Source organism: Tachysurus fulvidraco, chromosome 19 (genome assembly GCF_022655615.1).
Source record: "Tachysurus fulvidraco isolate hzauxx_2018 chromosome 19, HZAU_PFXX_2.0, whole genome shotgun sequence".
NCBI lineage: Eukaryota > Metazoa > Chordata > Actinopteri > Siluriformes > Bagridae > Tachysurus > Tachysurus fulvidraco.
The window spans coordinates 18930237-18937594 of record NC_062536.1 but is presented as its reverse complement, the minus strand read 5'-3'; the positions used below and the strand labels follow the sequence as shown (position 1 = coordinate 18937594).

The 7358-nt window shown below is 41.0% G+C and overlaps 1 non-coding gene across 1 annotated transcript; it reads right to left on the bottom strand.

Annotated features, from left to right (window-relative positions):
• Nucleotides 1-6988: 6988 nt before the first annotated feature.
• LOC113651598 lies at nt 6989-7152 on the bottom strand. The gene has a single exon (XR_003442694.1). It is a non-coding gene; the product is annotated as a U1 spliceosomal RNA (small nuclear RNA).
• Nucleotides 7153-7358: the final 206 nt, after the last annotated feature.

The window sequence follows — 7358 nt, the reverse complement described above, 5'->3', positions numbered from 1 at the left end:
GATAGATAGATAGATAGATAGATAGATAGATAGATAGATAGATAGATAGAATGTTGTTGTCATTGCATAGCAACAGGTACACAGCAATGAATTGCAGTTTGGCATCTACCAGAAGTGCAAAATGTAGCATTAGCATGAGTAGCAGGTGGTGTGTGTGTGTGTATATATATATATATATATATATATATATGTGAAAGCGTATACAGTAAATAAATATTACAGAATTACAGAAATGGTTGTAAGGCTATGGTATTGAAGAGGAATGTGCAGAGTGAAAGGTTACAAGATTACAATATTATGGCATTTAAGGAGTTAGCAAGCTGAATAAACAGTCTACTATATACTGTACATATACATATACACACACACACACACACACACACACACACACACACACATTATATACACATAGATGTGAAATGTTGGGCAGAATGTACAGTAATGATATAAAGATACACATAGACAAAAAAATAGTGCAGATGTAATGAGGAGTAAAAAAAGATAAACTATGTAATATGTAGATGTATTGTACAGAGGTTATATACAGTGTTTTGTTTTGTGTTTGTTTTGTAGTGATCTAGCGGTGTAGTGTAGAGTTCAGTAGTGTGATGGTGGATGGAAATAAGCTGTCCCTGAACCTGCCGGTTCTGGTGCGTAAGTTCCTGTATCTCCTTCCTGATGGGGGTTAAACAGTTTCTGACTGGGATGTGAAGAGTCCTTGATAATGTTGTGAGCTCTGCGCAGACATCTGCTGTGGTGAACGTGTTCAATGGCAGGTAGTTGGGTGCCAGTGATGCGTTGGGCGGTGTTGACCACCCTTTGAAAGGCTTTACGTTCAAACGCGGTGGAGCCTCCGTACCATTCGGTGATGTAGTCAGGTCAGGATACTTTCGATGGTGCAGCGGTAGAAACTCGTTAAAATCCTCGGGGACAGATGAGATTTCTTGAGACTTCTCAAGAAGTATAGGCGTTGTTGTGCTTTTGTAACCAGAGCTGAAGTGTTCTGCTGCCAGGACAGATCCTCAGAGATGTGAACTCCCAGGAACTTAAAGCTGGAGATTCGCTCTACCTCAGTTCCGTTGATGTTAACTTGTAGATGTCTTCTGCTGTTGGATTTCCAAAAGTCCACAATGAGCTCTTTGGTCTTTGTGGCATTGAGGGTCAGGTTGTTGTTGGCACACCATGCTGACAGATTTCGGATCTCTTCAGTGTAGGCCGATTCGTCATTGTTGTCGATCTGGCTGACTAAGGTGGTGTCATCTGCATACTTGATGAAGATGTTGGAGTTATACAGAGGAGCACAATCGTGGGTGAACAGGGAGTAGAGTAGTGGGCTCAGGACACAGCCCTGTGGGACACCAGTGTTCAGAATGAGGGTTGAGGATACCTGGTTTCCCAACCTAACAGATTGAGGTCTGTTGGTTGAGAAAGTCCAGAATCCATCAGCAAGTGAGGTGGAGATACCCAGGTCACTGATCTTAGTGATCAGTACAGTGGGGAGGACTGTATTGAACAGCATTCTGATGTAGGTGTTGCTTTTATCCAGGTGGGTGAGAGCTGAATAAAGAGCTGTGGAAACTGCATCCTCTGTTGACCTGTTTGGGTGATAGGCAAACTGGTGTGGGTCCAGTGTCGGTAGTAGGCCCGCAGTGAGGTGATTCAGGAAGTTTCTCAAAGCATTTCATAGCGATGGGGGTGAGTGCAACTGGGCGAAAGTCATTCAGGCATTCAGCAGCTGAGTGCTTAGGCACAGGTATGATGTTTGTGGTCTTCAGGCATGTAGGAACTGTGGCTTGGGCCAGTAACAGGTTGAAAATGCCAGTAAAAACCTGTGCCAGGTGTCCAGCGCATGCTCTGAGAACACGTCCCGGTATGCCATCCGGGCCAGCTGCCTTGCGTGATTCCACTCTGCTAAACACTGAATAGACATCCGTTGTTGAGAGTGAAAGTGGGCTGTACGCTGTAGAAGAGTCTACGGTTGAGGTGAAATGGTCAAAATGAGCAAAAAAGGGGATTGAGTTCGTCCGGTTGGAAGGCACTGCTGGTTGGTTGAGCTGTGCGTTTGTAGTCTGTGATGGTCTGGATGCCTTTCCACATGCGTCTGGGGTCAGAGTTGTGGAAGTGCTCTTCTATGTGGAGTTTGAATATGGGTTTCCTGATGCCTCTCTTCAGGTTGGCCGTCGCTCTGTTGTAATCCTCTGCACTGCTTTCAGAGTTCATCCACGGCTTCTGATCAGGAAAGCATTTCACGTATTTGACGGTAGTGACATTGTCAATGCATGTGTTAATATGGTCCAAAACAGATGATGTGTAAATGTCCATGTCTGTGTGAGAGTCTAGTTTGGCCTGTGAGGCAAACATGTTCCAGTCAGTATCCTTAAACTGTTGCTGTAGAGAAGAAATGGCCCCCTCTGGCTATACTTTTACTGTCTTCACAGCTGGTTTCACCCGTTTGATCAGCGGTGTGTATTTGGGTAGCATGAACAAAGAGAGGTGATCAGACTGACCCAAGTGGGGGAGTATAATGGCTGTGTATGCCCCAGGTATGTTTGTGTATACCTGGTCCAGTGTTTTGTCCCCTCTGGTAGAGCAGGAGACATTGCGGTGAAATTTTGGAAAAACAGATCTCAGGTTGGAGTGGTTGAAATCTCCAGCAACAACGATACCTCCTTCAGGATGTGCAGACTGCTGTTTGCTGATAGCTGCATGCAGTTCCTCCATGGCTAGCTTAGCATTAGCATCCGGCAGAATGTACACCACAGTCACAACAATGGCTGAGAATTCTCTCGGTAAATAAAAGGGTCTGCACTTAATCATCAAATACTCTAAATCAGGGGTGTCAAACTCTGGCCTGCGAGATCATATCATGGTGTAATTATATTTGGCCCACGAGATCATATCTAATGTGCATTACAGCTGGCTAGCCGCATGCTCCGCAAATACTACAAATCCCAGAATGCCTTGCCACTGTATTGACTTGTAGTCACGAACAGCAAGCGCCCCTCGTTCTCTGTTGACAGTCGTTAAAGGCAGGGTCTCCGATTTTTGAGAAATGCTTCAAAAAAACTGAGTCGGGCCGAATAATAAACAAAACTCAAAACAAACGTGTAGCCAATGAGCGGAAAGGGGCGGGGCTTGTCAATAGGGGCGGAGAGAGTGTTCAGTGCGCATGTGTGACGTTAGCAGAAAGCGGTTTTAACATCGACATGGAGGATAAAAACAAAGAAAGAAAGAGAAGAAAGACTTACGATAAGGACAAGAAGTAGGACGTGTTAATATAGGATCAGCTTTCCAGCGCTGGAGAGAACTGAAGGAGCAGGAAGTTGGCCACATATTCACAGGTTGGAGTTTCCCGAGTCAATAACTCCTGAGCTAAACGCTGTTACTACACAAATAACACCTCTTTTCTATCGTAGTAATGTAGAGAGGCAGCTACAACCGCGTTTTGTGTAGTAACAGCGTTTAGCTCAGGAGTTATCGACTCGGGAAAGAACTCAGGAGACGTTCCAAATCCTGTGTTTAAGCAAAACTAAAGTTTGTTTCCATATAAAAAAGGTTGAACATTACATATCAGTCAATTTTTCAATAAATATTCAGTTTGGCCCATGACTTTATCTCAGATTTATATTTTGGCCCACTGTGAATTTGAGCAAAACCAACGTTACTCACCTATCGAGAAGGAAAAAAGCGCCTCGGCGTCTTAAGTAAAGTCGGCCACATATTCACAGGTCGGAGTTTCCCGAGTCAATAACTCCTGAGCTAAACGCTGTTACTACACAAAACGCGGTTGTAGCTGCCTCTCTACATTACTACGATAGAAAAGAGGTGTTATTTGTGTAGTAGCTCAGCATTTAGCTCTCTCTCTCTCTCTCTCTCTCTCTCTCTCTCTCTCTCTCTCTCTGAAATTTAATTTCAATTTCAGCAAACTTTATTATCATGACCATAAAGCATCACAGCAACAAAAAGAACATCTCTTACTAATAAACATATTTAGAACATTGGAGAACATAGGAAGTGTGTGTGTGTGTGTGTGTGTGTGTGTGTGTGTGTGTGTGTGTGTGTGTGTGTGTGTGTGTGTTACTCACTGTCCCTTATGTTGTGACAGACATATACATATTGTCCTGCTAAAATGCAAGGATAAGAAAGAAAGAAAGAAAGAAAGAAAGAAAGAAAGAAAGAAAGAAAGAAAGAAAGAAAGAAAGAAAGACTTCCTCAGAGCTAGTGGTCAGTTTCTGGTGGGAATCAGAATGAAGGATTTGTGAAGCATTTCCTTTGCTGCATCTTCGTCATCAATGATTCATGTGTTGATCAGACAGGAATAAGCAGTTATCTGTGGCACACCGAGAGAGTAAGAAAAGAAAAGAAAAAGAAAAGGCCTGCACGAGCGGGTGAAGACACAATCAGAACTCAGGAAACATCAGCACTCTGCGCCACCGCACTGACATTTTAGAACAAAAGCGGCGTCGTGGGCCATTAATCCTCCTCGAGCTGCGGATGCAAATTCTCACTTTTACCATTTACAATCAGAGCACATTGATATTTAAATCAACGAAGCGCTGAAATGGATTCTGTCTTATCACGAAGACCTCCCCCTCGTGTGTGTGTGTGTGTGTGTGTGTGTGTGTGTGTGTGTGTGTGTGTGTGTGTGTGTGGTTGTACAGTATGTGTCTGTGTGAATACGCTTGTTTGTGTGTATATGTGTGTATGTGTGTGTGTGAGTATGCATGTGTGTGTGTGTGTGTGTGTGTGTGAGCGTGTGTGTATGTGTGTGTGTGTGAGTATGCATGTGTGTGTGTGTGTGTGTGTGTGAGCGTGTGTGTATGTGTGTGTGAGTATGCATGTGTGTGTGTGTGTGTGAGCGTGTGTGAGCGTGTGTGTATGTGTGTGAATGTGTGTGTGTGTGTGTGTGTGTTTGCATGTGTGTGTGTGTGTGTATGTGTGTGTTTGCATGTGTGTGTGTGTATGTGTGTGTGTGAGTATGCATGTGTGTTTGAGAGAGAGAGTGTGTGTGTGTGTGGTAAAGTGCACCATTTCAGAAATAATGTAAGACTCACTTATTATAAACACACACTTATTAAAATGCATCTATGTGATTTAGAGACTCTAGACACCGGCGTTTTGGGTGAAGAACAATTATCTAAAGGTTACAGGGAAATAAATACATTTACTCTTCACTGAATGATAAAAAACACAGTTTCATATCTCTCATATATAAAATAATTATGACTGATATACTGTATGTGACTGATACATATGACTGATATACTGTATGTGACTGATACATATGACTGATATACTGTATGTGACTGATACATATGACTGATATACTGTATATGACTGATACATATGACTGATATACTGTATGTGACTGATACATATGACTGATATACTGTATGTGACTGATACATATGACTGATATACTGTATATGACTGATACATATGACTGATATACTGTATATGACTGATACATATGACTGATATACTGTATATGACTGATACATATGACTGATATACTGTATATGACTGATACATATGACTGATACATATGACTGATATACTGTATGTGACTGATACATATGACTGATATACTGTATATGACTGATACATATGACTGATATACTGTATATGACTGATACATATGACTGATACATATGACTGATACATATGACTGATATACTGTATGTGACTGATACATATGACTGATATACTGTATGTGACTGATACATATGACTGATACATATGACTGATACATATGACTGATATACTGTATGTGACTGATACATATGACTGATACATATGACTGATATACTGTATATGACTGATACATATGACTGATATACTGTATATGACTGATACATATGACTGATATACTGTATATGACTGATACATATGACTGATACATATGACTGATACATATGACTGATACATATGACTGATATACTGTATGTGACTGATACATATGACTGATATACTGTATATGACTGATACATATGACTGATACATATGACTGATACATATGACTGATATACTGTATATGACTGATACATATGACTGATACATATGACTGATATACTGTATGTGACTGATACATATGACTGATATACTGTATATGACTGATACATATGACTGATATACTGTATGTGACTGATACATATGACTGATATACTGTATATGACTGATACATATGACTGATATACTGTATGTGACTGATACATATGACTGATATACTGTATATGACTGATACATATGACTGATACATATGACTGATATACTGTATATGACTGATACATATGACTGATATACTGTATGTGACTGATACATATGACTGATATACTGTATATGACTGATACATATGACTGATATACTGTATATGACTGATACATATGACTGATATACTGTATATGACTGATACATATGACTGATATACTGTATGTGACTGATACATATGACTGATATACTGTATATGACTGATACATATGACTGATATACTGTATGTGACTGATACATATGACTGATATACTGTATGTGACTGATACATATGACTGATACATATGACTGATACATATGACTGATATACTGTATATGACTGATACATATGACTGATACATATGACTGATATACTGTATATGACTGATACATATGACTGATATACTGTATATGACTGATACATATGACTGATACATTTGACTGATATACTGTATATAAAAAGTGACGTGATATACGGTTAAGTTCGGTGACCCAGTCTCAGAATTCGTTCTCTGCATTTAACCCATCCAAAGTGCACACACACACACAGCAGTGAACACACACACTGTGAACACACACCCGGAGCAGTGGGCAGCCATTTATGCTGCGCCGCCCGGGGAGCAGTTGGTGGGTTCGGTGCCTTGCTCAAGATCACCTCAGTCGTGGCCGGCCCGAGACTCGAACCCACAACCTTAGGGTTACGAGTCAGACTCTCTAACCATTAGGTCACGACTTGCCAAAACAGGGGAGAGCGCGAACACAGTCCCCCACTATCAGAAATTATGCAGTCGAGATTCCCGCATTTGGGGAATTCGCAAAGGTCAGCACAGCCCGAGTGCAATGGCCGAGCCTCGCTTTGGGCAAACCACCTCCTTGATCATGGTATTGCCCCTGCCAGGTAAGTATATGATTGATATATATGACTGATATACTGTATATGACTGATATATATGACTGATATACTGTATATGACTGATATATATGACTGATATATATGACTGATATATATGACTGATATATATGACTGATATACTGTATGTGACATATATACCGTATATAACTGCCGCTTGCTTTAATACGTTACTGTTTCTGTTCTCATAAACGGAATAAAA